The sequence below is a fragment of the Pseudopipra pipra genome, chromosome 24, assembly GCF_036250125.1.
Source record: "Pseudopipra pipra isolate bDixPip1 chromosome 24, bDixPip1.hap1, whole genome shotgun sequence".
NCBI lineage: Eukaryota > Metazoa > Chordata > Aves > Passeriformes > Pipridae > Pseudopipra > Pseudopipra pipra.
The window spans coordinates 5826435-5844645 of NC_087572.1; the positions used below are offsets into that span (position 1 = coordinate 5826435).

The 18211-nt window shown below is 51.2% G+C and overlaps 1 protein-coding gene across 7 annotated transcripts in view; it reads left to right on the forward strand.

Annotated features, from left to right (window-relative positions):
- Positions 1-18211, forward strand: part of HIVEP3 (HIVEP zinc finger 3) — a 300052-nt gene that overhangs the window by 188847 nt on the left and 92994 nt on the right. For all 7 annotated transcript variants that reach the window (XM_064635223.1, XM_064635225.1, XM_064635227.1 and 4 more), the window contains one exon: positions 9111-9205. The gene's annotated coding sequence lies outside the window, so the exon portion shown is untranslated. The remainder of the gene's footprint in view (positions 1-9110; positions 9206-18211) is intronic.

Here is an 18211-nt window from a genome sequence, read left to right on the forward strand (position 1 = left end):
AGACACCTTCAGAGGGGGAGGTTTGCAGGGCTGTGCCTGGTTAACCCCTGAGGCTCCAGAGAGAAGCTGATGACACCTCCTTTGCCCCTTCAGGTCCCCAGAGCCCCTCAGCTCTCAGCCCAAAGAGCTGCTGCTGCCAGTGCTCTGTAGGGCAGAGGATGCTGCTCATCCCTCCTGGCCCTGGAGCTGGATGAGCAAGAGCCTCTTTTTCCTCAGGCTGTGCACAGAGAGGAGTTGCCATTTTTCTTCTCAGCATCTCATATCATCTCTAGCTCAGCAGGAAAACTCTGCTTTCCCTGGGTCTTCTAATCCAGGGCTTTCTGCAGATCCCTGCAGGGAGCAGGAGGGTGGTTTTCCTAAAAGCAGAAGCAGCTGAGGATGTTTTGTCTTGCTTTTTGCCTTTTCTTCCCTCTTTTGCTTGAAGGTTCAAGGGTGGCCTGGTAGCAGGGCACTGATGTTTGGGATGATCTGGTGCTGTCAAGCATCAGTTTTCATGGGTGTGGCTGTTTCCTTCCTTGGCTGGGTTGTTTTGCTCATGGATTCAGGATCACTGTCTCTGGGACCCACAAGGAGAGATCTCATGAGACACTCCTGGGATTTTCTTCTTCCCTCACAGCCACTTGTGGGACCTCTGAACACCTGGTCACTTCCAGAACCTCTGGGATATATGGAATTGTGTGCAAGCCCCAGAGCTGCTGAGTCTCCTTCTCTTGTGCTTGTAGTTACTGGCTTTGATAGAAGCCACAAAGAAAAAAGGTGTGGGATGGGAGAAAAGATGATTTTCTGTTCTCATCAAGCCCCCAGCTGGAACTCTGTAGAATCTGGGCATGGTGGGAGCAGCAGAGGGGTATTGAGCAGCCCCAGTCCCTCTTCACCCCCTGAAAGCATCAGGTACCTGTGTCCCTCCAGCCCCTGGTGCCTCCCACTGCTCTGCTGGGACCAAGAACAGCCACAGGGCAAAAAAACCTCAAAGCTTTAAGGATTCTCCATTAGGTGGCCAGATCCTCCCACCAGGCTGGGATTGTTCCTGAAAGGTCTCTGCCATGGGAAATGAAATGGTGAATAAGGAGCTTTCTGCAGTGAAAGGGTTGTTCTCCCAGACTGGAAGGTGAACTGGTGGGTCCAGTTCTGTCCTCTGCTCCTAAAGGGAAAGGCTGGGAGAGGTGGGAGTGTTCAGCATGGGGAAGAGAAGGCTCTGGGGAGACCTGAGAGCCCCTTCCAGTGCCTAAAGGGGTTCCAGGAGAGCTGGAGAGGGACTGGGGACAAAGGATGGAGGGACAGGACACAGGGAATGGCTTTAAAATAGAAGAGGGCAGATTTAGATTGGATATTTGGGAGAAATTCTTGGCTATGGGGGTGGGGAGGGGCTGGCCCAGGTTGCCCAGAGAAGCTGTGGCAGCCCCTGGAATCCCTGGAAGTGTCCCAGGCTGGGTTGGAGCAACGTGGGCTCATGGAAGGTGTCCCTGCCCATGGCAGGGGGTGGGAGAAGATGAACTTGAAGATCCCTTCCAAGTCAAACCATTCTGTGATTTTATGATGCTGATGAACCCTGATGAGTCCAAGCAGAAAAAACCCCAATCCCCACCCTGGGCTCACCCCACTCTGGCCCTCAGGCTGGTTCAGATCCGTGGCAGTGCCCTGAACAGCCCTGCAGGGCCCCTGCCCGGGGCTGCAACATCCACCCCAAAGCTCCCCCCACACTGGCATTTCCTCCTGCAGTGTTTTATTGATGAACTGGGCTCCTCAGCTCCGAAAGATCCACTTCTCAGTCTGTGGGAAGAGCTGCTGGGAATGGCCACAATCAAATTTTAATTAAATGCCAGGCAGGACTTTGCAGAGAGTAAATTGTGGTGCCTGCAGTTTGCTGGGACATCTGTTCCCAGAGCCAGAGGGCCATTAGTGACTTTGAGAACCAGGAGAAATACACAGGTCCACTTACCTTGGTTTTCATTCTTTCAGTGCAGGGCAGAGCTATTATGTTGAATATTTTATAGCAGTGCATTGTTGCCATCCTTCCTGTGAGTCATTTTTCCACAAGAAACACATGCTGGCCACGTTATTTAACCCCTTTGGAGGTGGAGTGTAAATCTTCTGAAGAAATGGGCTTTTCTGTGCTGGGTTTGGGCCACTGCATTACTGCACAGAGCAAGAGCTGCTTTAATATTCACCAGCTGCTTTAATATTCACCATCAGGGCTGGAAGTGCCTCGAGAATGGCAAAGACATCCCCAAATCCCTTGGGAGCTCAGGTTAGAAGCTCTGTCCCAGACTGTGCTCGTGTTGTTTTTTCCCCATATCTGAGTCCACTGGAGCCCAAAATTGAGGTGATTCCATGAAACTCTGCATCCTGGAAAGCTGTGTTTCCAACCCAGTGCTCCAGCCTTGAGCTGTTCCAAGTGATGGGCTGAGCCTTGTTGAAGGGATTTCCTGATGTTCATCCCACTCTTCCCTTTCCATGTTTTGCCCCATTCCTGTGCAGGTACCTTTGGGCTCTCACTTTTCACATGTTTGCAGATAGTTTTGTCCCCACCTAAAACATCTCCAGTGGCTTTGCTAAATGATATCTCGAGGTCTTCACAGCTTTTAGGTTAAGAACATAACTTACTAATTGTTTTGGGGTATTCCTTGTGTTTCCACTCCATTTCTGACAAAGAACCCGGACCTGGACACAGCTCTGTGTTTGTTTTACTGATTCTCAGCAGAGCTCCTGCTGTGCAGCCTCACAGGTTTGGGGGACGAAAATATACACAAGTTTCATTTAAATAACTGTAGTGGAAACTTTCTATGGAAAGAAGATACCCCAAAAAGCCCCTGAAAGAACAAAAGCAAATTGCCTTTACAGAATTACTTCCTTTTGCTGCTTTGTTTTCCGTTCGCATCAGCCCTTTGTCTCCTCTGGGCTGTGCAGTTGTGGTTCTCTGGTGTGTCATCCACCAAAAGTGCAGTGGAACCTCTGTGCTCACAGGAGAATTGTTGCTTTTTTTCTCTCTCCCTCTCATAAAGCAAAAAAAAAACCCCAAAAAACCAACCCAAGCCAGCTGCACTTTGTACAACCGGAGTGTGTGACACGAGTGGAGTTTAATAACGAGGGTTAGTTTGGCTGCTGGGTCAGGGTTACACTTTGGGGTTGTTTCCAGGTGAGAAGCTTGGAGAAAGTGGGTGATGGGATAGAAGTTGCCCATGTGTGGGAGCTGCTGGAGCTGCTGGAGCAGGGAGATGAAAATCTTGGGGCATATGAGCACATCCATGGGGAGATGTTCTGCTGCTGGCCAGGCTGGGGGAGAGACAGATCAGCTCGTGGTAGGGTGGCTTTGGCAGAGAATCCCAGGATGGGTTGGGTTGGGAGGGACCTTAGAATTCATCTCTTTCCACCCCATGCCACAGGCAGGGACACCTCCCACTACACCAGGTTGCTCCAACCTGGCCTTGGACACTTCCAGGGATCCAGGGGCAGCCACAGCTTCTCTGGGCAACCTGGGCCAGGGCCTCCCCACCCTCACAGCAAACAATTCCTTCCCAATATCCCATCTGTCCCTGCCCTCTGGCAGTGGGAAGCCATTCCCTGTGTCCTGTCCCTCCATCCCTTGTCCCCAGTCCCTCTCCAGCTCTCCTGGAGCCCCTTTAGGCCCTGCCAGGGGCTCTCAGCTCTCCCTGGAGCCTTCTCTTCTCCAGGGGAACCCCCCCAGCTCTCCCAGCCTGGCTCCAGAGCAGAGGGGCTCCAGCCCTGGAGCATCTCCAGGTTCTCCTCTGGACTCTCTCCAGCAGATCAGCATCTTGTGTTTGTCAAGCTGTTAAAGCCTTAAAACCCCCAGAAGGTCCTGGTTTCTGCTCTGGACCCCAGGGGGATTGCACAGACCGTGGCAGGAGGTGTCATCTCTCCCCTTGCTGCTGGTGGGGTGGGGAGGGTGCTGTGAGATTTCTTGAGAGGAACCTGGATATTTGTGTTTTGGAAGCTGGAAAGTGAAATTTTTCACTTTTCACTGCTGGGAAGATTAAGCAAAGGTTTTTATCTTAATAAGTCATTAGTACAGGTGTTTGATGACCTTATTTTTTGCTGAACTCGCTGCCTTTATGACATTTTCTACTCAGAGATGGAGGCCAGTGGCCAATGTTCTGCAGAGACATTCTGGGTTTTTTTTAACACTCTTTTCTGTAACTCATTACATCCTAAACTTAAGAGCTGCTGGTTCAGTCTCAGTTCACAGCCTCACTCCACTTCCTTAGTTCAGCCAAGTACTATTACTCTGCAGAAGTGTCAAAAACTTAAAGTCCCTCACACTCCCCCGGGCCTGTGAATCTCTTTTCTCCTCTTAATGATTTCTAAAGGCAAAGGTCATCTTGAACAACTTCTAAGACACCACACTTGAGCAAAATAAACCCAACAGGCAGCAGAAATGGGCCACATGAATAATCTGGCTGTTGTTCTTGGTGCCCTGTTTGGGTGGCTGTGGGGAGGAGGAGTGAGCAGAAGCTGCCACAGACACTGTCAGGCTCGGCAGCAGCTTCCTTTGGAGAACACTGTGTTTGTCATGTGCATTCAGAGCTTGGGAAGAGGGGGCTGCAGATCTCCTGAGGGTCTTCTAGTCCAGTCATCCCCACAGTTGTGATGCTGCTGCTCTTGGCTGCATCACCTGGGCAGGAGATCCAGTTTGATGGATCCCTGCCAGGCTGGGGAGGTTGGAGCTGCTTGGAGGAGCCACATCAGGGAATCACACAGTGGTTTAGGCTGGAAGGGACCTTACAGACCACCCCCTGCCATGGGCAGGGACACCTTCCACTAGCCCAGGTTGCTCCAAGCCCCATCCAGCCTGGCCTTGGACACTTCCAGGGATGGGGCAGCCACAGCTTCTGTCTCCCCTACAGGGAGGCGACTAAAGGGGTTATATCCCACCCTTTCATCCCACTTTTTTACTTGGCTTGCACTTGCAGCAGCCTGCTGAGCAAAAGCCCAGAAGATGAGAAAGACAAGACTTTCTGCTCTGCTTCTCTTACAAAAGGTGCCTGGAAGTTCATAGTTTGAGAGGGATTGTTAAACTGTGAATAACAGCAGAGTTTGACAGTGACTGACCTTATGAGAATATGGAGCCTGATAAGGTCAGAGGTGTATATTGGCAAGAGAATCCAGATAAACTTCCTTCTCAGCTGCTAAGCACTGATTTGAGAGCACCAGGGACAGCTGGACTTGTCTTTCCTTCTCATACTTGTTTGTGGCTTGCAGCATCTTCAGCTTGAAGTGCATCTCCTTGACCTCAGTCCAGAGCTTCAGGCTCCTGCCTGGAAAACAAATGGTGCTGGGTTTGTTGGAGGTGCATGGGAAATAAAAACCAGCTTGGGGAGACTGTCAGAGTTTCATGAGAACGAGATATTTGTGCTCACTTGGGGCTGGTTTCACCCAAAAGCACCAGGTCCCCGTGGGTGAGCAGAGTCAGCCCAGCCCTGCACTGTGGTCAGTCCAGCAGTACGTGGGCTTTGCTTTAATTCCTTGGAAGATGACAAGAAAGTCCTAGTTAGGCGTGATCTTAATCTTGACATTGATGTTAATTAATCCTGATTCATTGTTCTAAGACTAAGAGGCCAGGCAGGAAATGAGCAAAAAGCATTACTGAGAAAAAAAAAAAAAATCTCTGATTTCACACTTGAGGGTGTGGGGAGCAAAGCTTTGAAGATGCTGCTCTTGCTGCAGTGTAATATATTCACTTTTTTTTTCTGGTTTTGGCTCATGAAGTGCTCTTTTCCCTCACCCTTAGAAGCATCGGATGCAATTAAGCTCAGAAGCAATGGCCCTTTCCAGCTCTTTCCTGTCAGCAGGGTGAAATAACACAGAAATGGGGGATTTTTATTTTTTTTTTTCATCTGAGTGGGTGAATATCCACTACAGAAACTCAGCTCCTCAGTGCTGGTACCTCCTGAGAACCACAGCTTTGCTGGGACCTGTTCTCAGCTGCTCAAAGACCCTGCGTGGTTTCAGCTGCTGATTTATTGCACAGAATGTGCTGAGCTGGAAGGGTCCCCCAGGGGTCATGGAGTCCAACCCTGAGCCCTGCACAGGCCCAGCCCCAAGAGTCCCCCCCTGTGCCCCAGAGGATCAGCCAAACCCTCCTGCAGCTCTGGCAGCCTTGGGGCTGTGCCCACTGCCCTGGGGAGCCTGGGCAGTGCCCAACCAGCCTCTGGGGGAAGAACCTTTGCCTGAGATCCACCCTGAGCCTGCCCTGACACAGCTCCAGCCGTTCCCTGGCTGCTGTCCCTGCTCCCCCAGAGCAGAGCTCAGTCCCTGCCCCTCCTCTGCCCCTGCCCAGGCAGCTGGAACTGCACTGAGGTCTCCCCTCAGCCTGCTCTGCTCCAGCTGAACACACCAAGTGCCCTCAGTGTCCTCACAGGGCTTCAAATCCAGGCCCTTCCCCACTTTTATGTCCTTCCTGTGCATACTCTCCAGTGGCTCAATCCCTTCCCTCCATTGTATCCCCCCAAAATTGCAGGTGAGCCCCCCCCAGGGCAGAGCAGAGCAGGATTTGGCTGCATCTTGTCCCGTGAGGCTCTTTTTGGGATGCAGCTCTGCTGGGGGGAGATGGGATGAAAGCCCAGCTTGGTGAGCGTGTCACTGCCCTGCTCAGAGTCCCTGGGAAGGGGACTGGCCACATCTCCATATGAGGCTACTTCTGTGGTTTAAAGAGTTCTTTCCAACCCAAAATAGAGATTTTTCATCTCAATGGTTTAGCAGGCTTTTATTCAACGAGGAAGGAGGAGCAGCGAGGCCCTTCCCTGCCTGAAGAGCTGCTCAGGGCCCTGAGCTGTGGCTGTGCCTTCAGAAGGTCACAGGGGCTGGCATCCTCCCCTGGCTTAGAGGGGGTGATAGCAATTTTTGGGAATTCATATTTGTGGCTGGGATATGAATTTTTAACTTGTGTTCAGCTGCTTCCAAAGGGTCACTGCCTGGAGGTGGAAGTTCTGCAGCCGTGCTGGGGAGACTGAGAACACTCACTTCATCCCAAGTGCCTGGACTGCTCTTTTGGAAATTTTTTTTCCCCTTTTAACCTGATATTCTTTGTTCCAAACCCACAATGAGCAGATGCCTCCCAGTTAAGAGTGATGGAGCTTATCAGTACAAGTCTTTGCTACTTCATAGGATGATTCTGAACCTAATTGGGGTAAAGGCTGGAGCTCCAGCTTCTCAGAGCCGGTGCCAAGGAAATCTGCTTGGATGTTTATGCATCAGCAAGGGCAGTGTTTATTCCCATTGGAATTCCAGCTGCTCTTTGTGATTAGAGATGCCCTGGAGAAGCCTCAGCAGCAGAGGAGTGATGCAACAGTAATTCTGTGCTGCAGCCAGGGCAGCTTTCACTGGGAGCATCACTGTGTGCTTGGGAAACGTTCTCTTGATTTATTTTTTATTTTTCCTATTAAAATGGAAATTCACTTCTCTTAAAAGCATCTCTAATGCCTGTTCTGGCACCAAATTTTCCCAGATTATCCACAGCCAGGTGGCAGCGAGGGCTTGATGATCAGGGAATCGTGGAATGGGTTGGGTTGGAAGAAAACTTCTGGATCATCTTGTTCCAACCCTGCTGCCATGGGCAGGGACACCTTCCAGCATCCCAGGTTGCTCCATCCTGGCCTTGGACACTTCCAGGGATTCCAGGGGCAGCCACAGCTTCTCTGGGCAACCTGTGCCAGGGTCTCACCACCTTCACAGGGAACAATTTCTCCCCAATATCTCTCCCTGCCCTCTGGCAGTGGGAAGCCATTCCCTGTGTCCTGTCCCTCCACCCCTTGTCCCCAGTCCCTCTCCAGCTCTTCTGGAACCTTCTCTTCTCCAGGTGAGCCCCCAGCTCTCCCAGCCTGGCTCCAGGGCACAGACCCCCTTTGCCAGCCCTGGTGTGGGGCTGTTGCAGCCTCTGCTGCCCCTGCCAGGCTGGGAGAGTGGCTGCTGATAAATCTATTTTTGCACTCCAGGAGAATTGCTAAAAATATTTGCCTTCCCTCCTGAGCCATCAAAGCCCTGCCCTGCAGCCCCATCGAGATTCTGGGCAGGTGAGGAGAAATCAGAGCTCTGAGCATTTATGGTGCAGTTGCTCACCTGCCAATGAATATTCTGCATGCTCTGTGGGAAGGCACATTTGGGCAAAAATAAACCTGTTTTGAGATCCTGTTGTGTGCTGTCACATGCAGGGCACCTGCAGATATTGGAGTGAGAGCTGTGTTGGATATACTTTAATTTTTCTCTAATTAGAAGGGCCATTTTGGGTTTGCCCCACTGGACAGGGCTCCTCTGCCATTGATGCAGACATTCTGTGTGACACTGGAACGTGGCTTGGACTCTTCAAGGCTCTGTTTCTTCTCCACAACATTGATATAATAATACTTCCCCCCCTACCTGGTGTGTGTAGGGAGATCCCACTGCCTGCCTGGATGAGGTGGTGGATGGGCCATGGCCTCAGCTGTCATGATGTGGTTAATTAATTAATTAACAGTTGGGTTATATAAGTTTATCTGGGCAGTCACTGGGTTGCTTCCTAAGCGTTTTTTACCCTTGGAAACAAAGAAAATTAAGAGTACCAGGTAAAGCCACCTCTCCATGCCTTTTCCTGGTGGACTGTGCCTTGACTTCCCTGATCCAGGGAGGGATCCACAGGAATTCACAGCTGCCCTTGACTTTCTATCTCAGGGCTTTCCTTCCCTTAGTCAGGAAATAAATACTTCCCAGTTTCTAACCTGTGTCCCTTGGTGCAATTTAAAACTATGACACCTTGTGCTACCCTTGACAAGTCTAGAATACAGTTTATTCCTCTCTATTGTTGCCCCCTTAGTGGGTTTGAAGACCATGATGGTGCCTCCCTGCTGTCTGTGCTCTTTAGTGCAGATGATGAGTCCCCACCCTGGCAGAGCCACCATCCCTGAGGGGCTTCAAAAGCCATGTGGAACATGGGTTAGTGGTGACCATGGTGGTGGTACTGGTTGGTTGTTGGACTTGATGAGCTTAGAGGGCTTTTCCAAAAATAATTACCCACTGTGAGCTGATATTTATTTCCCTCGTGACCCTGTCATTGCTTATTCCTGTCTTACCACTGTTCACCTCCCATTCCTGAATTGCCTTTTTCTTTTTCTTTTTTCCAGACCATTTCTACAATTTATCAAGACCATTTTGAATCCTAATCCTGGCCTCTGAAGTACTTGCAGCCTGTCCCAGCCTGGTAGCAGCAGCAATCTCAGTAAGCATGTTATGTTCCATCCTTCAAATCAGTGTTGAATGTGCCCAACTGTGCTCCAGCCTGGGTGCCTTGGTCACCCACTCAACAGGTCTTTTCCTTTGGCAGTGGGGAATTGGAGCTGGACTTGATGATCCTTTTGGGTCCCTTCCAGCTCAGAATATTCTGTGATGCTGATTCTGTGTGCACTTTCTGGCAGATCCTAAAATGCTGCACTTGCCTTGCAAAAGGTACAAAAGGCAAAGCAATTCCTTGGGCTGATGAGATTTGTGTCTCAAAGCAAGAGATTTCATCAGCCCCTTGGAACATCTGTAATGAGAAATAAGTTTATTTGTCACATCAGTGCCTGAACAAGATGGGTTTTATGCAGGGACAGGAGTTGGAAAGAGCAGAAGCTGTGCTTTGATGTTGGTTGGATTTTAGGGAGAAATCCTTTCCTGGGAGGGTGGGGAGGCCCTGGCACAGGTTGGGCAGAGAAGCTGTGGCTGCCCCTGGAATCCCTGGAAGTGTCCAAGGCCAGGCTGGAGCAACCTGGGCTAGTGGAAGGTGTCCCTGCCCATGGCAGGGGTGGGAATGGATGAGCTTTAGGGTTCCTTCCCACCCAAACCATTCTATGACCCTTCTGTGCTTTCCTAGAAAATCAGCAAGTAACTATTCCCCGAGTCCTCCTCCCTGAAAAACCCACCTGCCATTGGCACCTGTTGGCAAATCCTTGTTCCTTAAAGAGTGTTTGTGGCTGAGACCCAGAGGGCAGAAATGCAAACCCAGTTTGTGTCCTGCCTTACAAACCCAGGGGGCAGCTGGGGGTGATGGGGGGATGTGCTGGACCTGCTGGGTGGCAGCAGATCCGTGTCCCAGCAGATGGTCCATGTCCTTCCCTTGGATTTCTGCCCTGGGGCTCAAACCCTGTGTGTCTGTACCATTGGACCAGCACACAGGTTCATTTTGGTGGAGGTGGAAGGGGTGTGATATTCCAGGATTTATGATTTTCCCTGGAGTCTGCTGAATAAACCTTTACAGACCAAGCTTATATTTACAAGGCAAAGGGGCAGAGCCACGTGGTGCCCACAGAGACCAAAAATCCAGTGGAGAGCCACTGTTTGTGTCCCTGGGACTGCTGGGGTTTAACAAACAAGAAATGAAAACAAAACCTGTGCGTGGACCCCAAAGGTAATCAGGTGCAAAGCAGTTCTCAGACTAAACAATTAGTCCCTTGTTTGTCTCTCAGGAGGAGCACAAAGCTGGGCTTTGTTGTTGGCTGCACCTCTGTGTTTGTCAGAACAGCTCCTGGTTCAGGCCTCATCTTCTCTGGGGCATCCACTGGTTCTGGAAATTTAAGCTTAAGCAAGGAAAGTAATTTCTCCTTGTCTTTCACTTCAGACTTGGTAGAAGTGAGAGGGAATTAGGATTTCCAGCACTGTTCTCATGTTGCAAAGGAGGAAACTGAGGCACAGGAGGTCAATATTGTGTGAGGGTCCTACAGTGACCCCGGGTGGGAAATGCTGATTCCCTGTGACCTCTGTGTCTTTCCCAAACTTACAAGAAATTTAAGAAATTTACAATTTAAGAAACAAAGTTCTGTGAGCAAAGACTTGCGATTTGATATTTTCAAGGACTTTACCTACATAAAACTGATTTACTTGGAGGGGAAGAGCCTTAAATATCCCTGCAGAGAGTGCATAATGTGAATGATTCTGTATTTTTTCCCTGCATTTCTCTGAGTGCATGAAATCTCTCCCAACCATAATGGAATTCTATTTGGATGTGCTCTCTAGCATGGGGGTGTTAAAAGCAGGTGCACAAAGGGAATTCTCTTTGGAGAGAGGGGAAGAAAAGCTCGTGGTGCCAGTAAATGATTCTTAGCACTGTAATAATCCTAATCAGGTTAATTAGGATTAATTAAAATTTCTGGCTTTTATTTATGTGAGATAAAAACACATCTAAGGACTTTAGGGGTTTTATGAGTTTTAGTAATATTTCTGAGTTCTTTCACCTGGTGCAATGTGTAAATCTCTGGCTGGTTGGGCTTTTAGGGAGAATTATGCTGCACCCAGCATTTAGCCATTAGTTCTCCATCTCCTCTTCCATCTTTTGTTGTCAGTAAATCCACGTCCTGCCCCCTTTCCCATATTGTCCATCTGCAGGTGACCCGGCTCCCCCTGTGCTGATGTCTTCAAACATGTTTCTTCTCAAAGCTTCTTTTTTTTTTTTTTTTTTTGAGAATTGTACCAAATCTCCCCTCTGGTTTTGCCCCTGATCTTCTGGCACAGCCAAACCATCCTCGTCCCACCCCACACGTGGCTTTTTCCCTCTGGAACAATCCTCCTGGAATTTTCCACCCGGGTGCCTCACCGAAAAGCTGCAATTTTTTTCCTCACTTGCATATGCCACCGACTTCTCCCGGCACTTCTTTTTACTGCATCTTTCCCTCACTGTTTTCCATCTGAGAAAAGCTGTTCAGATTTTCACCAAACAAATCTGCCCAGCCTTGCATCTGTGCGTGCCCAGATGGAGCCGCGCGGAGCAGGAGCTGCCAAACGGGGGAATTTTCCATCAGCTTCAGCCCTCTCCTCTCTCCTTTCATATTTATCCCTTGGAAAGCTTCAATCAAGAGATGAAGATGGCTTGGGGTTTTACAAGTGTGAGGGAGCAGGAGGTTTTCCCTGTGGGAAGGGCTGTGGGGATGCTTTGGCCGCTCCTGTGAGCTGGGAAGGGTTGATGAGGAGCCACGAGCTGCAGCCACGGGCCCTGACAGAGGCCTCTGCAGAGACTGTTCCTCCCCACTTCCAAACCTTTTTGTTGTCACAGAATCAGAGAATCATAAAGGTTGGAAAAGACCTCCAGATCATCCAGTTCAATCTTTGACCCCCATACCCACTAATCCGTATCACAGAATGTCACATCCACGTGTTTTCTGAACAATTCCAGGGCTGGTGACTCCAGCCCTGCCCTGGGCAGGCTGTGCCACTGCCTGACCACTCTTTCAGTGAGGAAATTTTCCCTAATATCCAACCTGACCCTCCCCTGGCACAGCTGAAGGCCGTTCCCTCTCCTCCTGTCCCTTGTTCCCTGGGATCAGAGCCCGACCCCCCCCCCGGCTCCCCCCTCCTGTCAGGGGGTTGCAGAGCCAGAAGGTCCCCCCTGAGCCTCCTTTTCTCCAGGCTGAGCCCCCCCAGCTCCCTCAGCTGCTCCTGCTGCTCCAGCCCCTTCCCAGCTCTGTTCCCTCCCCTGCACACGCTCCAGCCCCTCAGTGTCCTTCTTGCAGTGAGGGCTCCAAACCTGACCCCAGCACTCAGGGTGTGGCCTCCCCAGTGCCCAGCACAGGGGACTCCAGGTTTAAATTCATCTTCTCTTTCCATCCTGGGGCTCACAGTGCCATGAGCCTCTGGGGTTTGGGAGGTGTGTCCTTCACTTTGATCCTGGTGGGACTCAACCCTTGTCTCCGTCGATGGATTTCCCCGTGTGCTCTCAGGAGAGGGCAGAGAGCACAGGGAGGTGCAGAGGGGACACAGTGTGGCCTGTGGAGAAGGGTTTGCTCTTGGCAGGGATTTTATTGTCTGCAGTGTTCCCTGGGGATGGGATGTCCTCTTAAGTCCTTGTGTCAGGACTCAGCTGGAACCTGTTTTGGGGCAGGGTACCCCACCCCATCCCCATCCCTGGGATTTGTGCTGGGGTTTGGGTGTGCAGGGATGGACATTTGCTGCTAAGGGCTCTTTGCCTCTGCTCTCCCATTCCTTCACTGGTGCAGAAGGATGTGCTGGAGGTGTCACACCAGGAACCATCCCCAGATCTTTGTGACCTGGTGTCACAGTGGCAATGGGACTTAAATCAAGAGTCAGCATTGCATCAGGGTCCATCTCAGACCCAGGGCTGGCTGTCAGAACCCAAAACTCTGTCCCAAAGTTACACACAGCTTTTTCCTCTCACATTTTAGTGGGAAATACGTTGTCATTTCCAAACTGCTTTGGATCATCCCTTTACACTCCTCTCTTTAAGCCCTGGCATCTTACTACATTGGCAGGGAGGTGTTAAGACCAATTTTGGACGTTCTCCCCTCCTTTTTGTCAGTGTTTTCTCTCAGTTTGGTGCTGTGCAGGAGCCCTGGGGAGGGTGTGAAGTGCCTCTCCTCCCAGGACTCTGTATCACTGCTCTTATGTCATCCCTTCCCAAAACAGAGGCGATGTTTTTGACCAAGGTAACACTCACTATTTTAAGCTGCATCTAAAAATAAATCCCTGCACAAGTTGGTGTTGTGGCAGCAATGTTTTATCTCTTAATTGGGGCTGTTTTCTGAGGGTGATTCATAGAAAGAAGATGAGCTTTCCTAGTTCTGCCCTGGGGTGAGATGATGTAGGTGAGCTGCTGATTGTACAGGAAGGTCTCTGCAGCCGTGAGGAATTTTTGGATCAGCTCCATGGTTGTTGGCTTCTCCCCCAAGGCTGAAGTGTCAGGTTAAACACTGGACAGGCTCTTTCTGCTGGAGGTGTGTGGTAGCTGATGGAACACATTCTGTCTGGGGACAGTGTCCCACAGTGCTGTGGAGAGTTGGTGGCACTGTCACATCGAGTGAGAGTGACTGAGGGAAGTGATGAGGAAAGAGATGGTTCCTCTGGGAATTAAAGTGCAGATTTAAAACTTGTTACATATGCTCAGAGCTCCAGGGAAGAACAAGAGCCAGAGATACTGGGAGAGGTGGAGGAAGGGGTTTCATAAGTATCTAGAGAGCAGAAAGCAACTCTGCCTTCCAGCACTGTCACCAAATATCTCTTGAGTGCTGTGTCCAGCTCTGGGCCCCTCACAAGAAGAAAGACGTGGAGGGGCTGGAGCGTGTCCAGGGAAGGGGACAGAGCTGGGAAGGGGCTGGAGCAGCAGGAGCAGCTGAGGGAGCTGGGGGGGTTCAGCCTGGAGAAAAGGAGGCTCAGGGGGGACCTTCTGGCTCTGCAATCCCCTGACAGGAGGGGGGAGCCGGGGGGGGGTCGGGCTCTGCTCCCAGGGAACAAGGGACAGGAGGAGAGGGAACGGCCTCAGGCTGTGCCAGGGGAGGGGCAGGTTGGACACCAGCAGGAATTTCTCCATGGAAAGGGTGGTCAGGTATTGGCAGGGGCTGCCCAGGGAGGTTTGGAGTGCCCACCCCTGGAGGTGTCCCAGGAAGGCCTGGCCGTGGCACTCAGTGCTCTGGGCTGGGGGACAAGCGGGGCATCGGGCACAGGGGGGATCCATGGGCTGGGAGGGCTTTTCCACCCTAAAAGAGTCTGTGATTCAATATCTTGGGGGAACAACTTCCTTGCTGTAGCTCCCAGCACATGGGCCAGATTTGTTCTTTTTAACATTAAGAAGATCAAGTCTGTGCTGAGCTGCTCATGGTCACCCTTGTCCAGCCAACGATGGGAGCAGCTTATAGAGAAAACCTTTGGCCTCTTGTCCAACACCAAGATGTGTCATCTCCCAGGTTTAGTGCACACTTAGAGATGATTTAGGGATTGTGAAATAAGGAGAAAGAGCCAAAAGTACTGAAGGGGGCAGAAATGGCTCAGGTTCCCTGAGCAGACTGTTCACATCCCTGTCAGTAATGGTGGTTCTGTTGTAGGACCACAGGAGTTGCAGGAGTTGCTGTTGTGTTTGAAAGGCCAAACAACTCGAGAATTGTGACTTTCAGCTTTGGGACAGCAGTACTGGCCAAAATAATCACTGGACTGAAGGCAATGCCCTCATTTGCTCTTCCTGGAGGTGAGGAGCAGAGCAGCAGAGGGCTTGGCTGTGTCTGCTCACGGGTCACCTCAGCAGGGCTCATGGGCAGTAGTGACCCAATGGCCATGGGTTTGTCACCAAGGGCCTAACAGCATCAGGGGATAAGAGAACAGCTGGAGGGTGTTCACATGAACCATCTGGGACCCTGGAAGATGTCAGGTCACCTTTACTCCACCCAGAAAACTCGCTCATGTGCTCCCAGTGATGTGTCCAGCGCTAACAAGTCAGGTCGTACTCGGCTCCTTTCTCCTGCAAGAACAAGTCAGTGTGTCCTGTCCCCTCCCTGGTGCCCCTCAGCAAAGGGAAGCATCAACTGAAGCCCTGTTTGCAGCTGAGATGCCCAGTCATTGCTCAGGGGGATGCACCACCAAACCTGGTGCATGCAAAAGAAGAGCCTGTCCCAAAGAAGGAGCAAACGAGACTTTTCTTCTCCTCTGAACCTGCTGAGGTGCAGATTTAGGACAATGTCAGTGCTCCGTGGGGCCACAGAGCAGAGTGGTGGCTGTACTGGTGTCCCTGTGTACCCCAGATCAGAGAGTCACAGGATGTCTGAGCTGGGAGGGACCCACAAGGATCATCGAGTCCAGCTCAGGACACCTCAGCAATCCCACCATGTGCCCACCACTGACCATGGGAGATGGCCAGATAGCCCTGGCCCTGTGGAGATTGCACATGTCCCTGCTGAACACCAGGAGAGCAGATCAAAGCAGTTAAAGGTTGTGTGATGATGTGCAAAACCCCACAGTCTGACCTGTTCTTGGTGAGCTCCAGGCCCTCTGGTGTCAGAGGTGTTGGGCTATAATCTGTCACCTCCTCTCCTCCCCGTGTGAAGGTGCTTTTCAGAGCATCACAACAGCCCCAAGACCTCTTGTTTCCAGCTTTCTGTGGTGGATTAACCTGCAGCAGGTCGGTGACAGGGGCAGTGTGTTCTTTGTGGCACACACAACATCCTCTTGCCCTCCTGGAAGGAGTGAGGAGGCTCCACCACGCAATCCGAGGGCAGGATTGCAGCAGGGGGGAGTGGGAGGGAAACGTTTGCGGTGTGGTTCTTTAGGATGGAAAAAGAGAAGCTTATCATGATAAAAGGAGGCAAAACAGGACGTCTGGGCTGAGCTCTGATAGCAGCTTGTCATGCAATGCTCCTCCAGGAGCCTGTTTTCAGCTGAAATATGAGAATGATGCATTTCTATTTTTGAGAGGCTGTCTGGGACTCACTGCTGTGGGATCCTGGGATGACACACACTGCTCAGTAAATCTGTGAAGTTTTGAACTGGCTGTAGAGACAGGAGCAGAGGGTCAAATTGGGCCTAATTCTGATCTTACTTACTGCTTCCTCAGAGAAGAAAAACTGAAGAAAATCAGAACTGTTGTCAAGGAAAAAGCCAGGCAGAACCTCTGCTGAGGCTGAGCAGAGGTGTGTTTTTTGCTTGCAGGGGTTTTTGATATGGTGCTTCCTTCATTCATCTTCATTAAGGAAATGACAGAGTGAAAAGGGAACACCCCAGGGAAATAAAACCCCTCCAAGTGTTGATGAGATCTTTCCAGCACTGCAGTGCAGCCCTTTCAGAGGAGTTTGTTCCTTGTGTTGCCTCATGGTGAAGGGAACAAGATCATCCCCATCCCTGGGAGTGTCCAAGGCCAGGTTGGACGAGGCTTGGAGCCACCTGGGCTAGTGGAAGGTGTCCCTGCCCATGGTAGGGGTGGGACTGGATGAGCATTAACGTCCCTTCCAACCCCATCAATCTGCAATTCTATGAGTTGGACTCAATGATCCAACTCAGAATATTCTGTGTTTCTGTGACTCTGTGTTTCCCTGATCTGCAGAGAATCAAAGCCAGCGAGAGGGAAAGAGATTGAAACTCTTGAAAAAGTGGGAAGAGCCCTGATCTCACCTGTTTGTGCTGAAATAAAGAATTCCCTTTACCTCAGCAGGACGTGGGGGGTATCAGCAGTAACGTCTGTGCCCCCAGTTCTGCTTGGTCAGGGGTTGAAGCAGAGCAGGAACTGGGGGAAGTCCCAGTGCTGCTGCCAAAGCGTTAATCCCAACATAATCATCTCATTCTCTGCGGAGAGGAGTCTCTCCGTGGCATTCCAGCCTGCAGGGCCCGGGGTGAGCCCCGGGATTGTGTGTTCTGGCAGCGGCTCTGCAGTGGGAAATCAACAGCCCGGGGATAATGGCCCTCTTTGAGCTTTGTGCCCGGAGCTCATCCCGGCACAGGAGCCCCGGGCAGGGGCAGCTTCCTCCTTGTGCAGCTCAGCAAAACATTTGTGCAGAGCCTTCCAGGAAACCAGCTCCTCTGGCTGCTGAGGGAAGTGGGTCCAGAGCTGGTCTGAATGGCTGACCCTGCTCCGAGCTCCTCCTAAACCAGTGAGCACAGCTCAACCTGCCAGATGGAGCTGCCCCCGGGTTTGCATCCCTGTTATGGGGTGACTTTCTGAATTGCTGTAATAGCCCTGCAGATTTAGTGTGGATTTAAAGAACCAGAGCACAGCTCTAAGAGCAGCCCACGTCCCCCCTGCTCTGGGGGGATCAGAGGGAGCTGCAGGGGCTGGTGGTTGTGTTGAGCTTTGAGTTTTGGGTGCTGCATCTCAGCTGGGGGAGGGAGGGGATTGTCCTGCTCTGCTCTGCCCTCACCTCGAGTTCTGGGGGCAGTTGGGGCACCAAAATGTGAGAAAAATCTCAAGCAGTTAAAGAGTGTGGAAAGGAGGGACGTGAGGATGGTGAAGGGTCTGGAGGGGCCACAGGAGGAGCAGCTGAGGGCACTTGGTGTGTTCAGCTGGAGCAGAGGAGACTGAGGGGAGACCTCAGTGCAGTTCCAATTCCTGGGCAGGGGCAGAGGAGGGGCAGGGACTGAGCTCTGCTCTGGGGGAGCAGGGACAGCAGCCAGGGAACGGCTGGAGCTGTGTCAGGGCAGGCTCAGGTTGGATCTCAGGCAAAGGTTCTTCCCCCAGAGGCTGGTTGGGCACTGCCCAGGCTCCCCAGGGCAGTGGGCACAGCCCCAAGGCTGCCAGAGCTGCAGGAGGGTTTGGCTGATCCTCTGGGGCACAGGGGGTGACTCTTGGGGCTGGGCCTGTGCAGGGCTGAGGGTTGGACTGATGGTCCTTGGGGGTCCCTTCCAGCTCAGGTTATTCCATGGCTCCATGATTCTATTAAACCCTAGAATTGCTAAGGAAAAAAAAAAATAATTTTTTTTTTTATTTGCAGTATTTAAAAAAATCTCAGTGCCACAGATAAAATAATATTTAACAAATAATAAATTT